Below are 202 nucleotides of genomic sequence, written 5' to 3'. Positions count from 1 at the left end.
GGCAGGGTTAAGAGCTCTGCGCTGTCCCTGGCTCCTTCCCAGCAGGGGAGGGTGGATACAGCAGCACTGGAGGTGGCACAGAGCACCTGGGACTGTCCCACAGAAACACACTCTACATGCCCCACACATGCAGGGTTTTCACGCCACATGGAGCGCTCAGAAGCTGTCAGATGGCACGCAGCCACTCTGGAACAGGGGAAAA

Source organism: Nestor notabilis, unplaced genomic scaffold, assembly GCF_000696875.1.
Source record: "Nestor notabilis isolate BGI_N333 unplaced genomic scaffold, ASM69687v1 scaffold16987, whole genome shotgun sequence".
NCBI classification, from domain to species: domain Eukaryota; kingdom Metazoa; phylum Chordata; class Aves; order Psittaciformes; family Psittacidae; genus Nestor; species Nestor notabilis.
The sequence above is the reverse complement of the archived record's forward strand: the minus strand, read 5'-3'. Positions refer to the sequence as shown.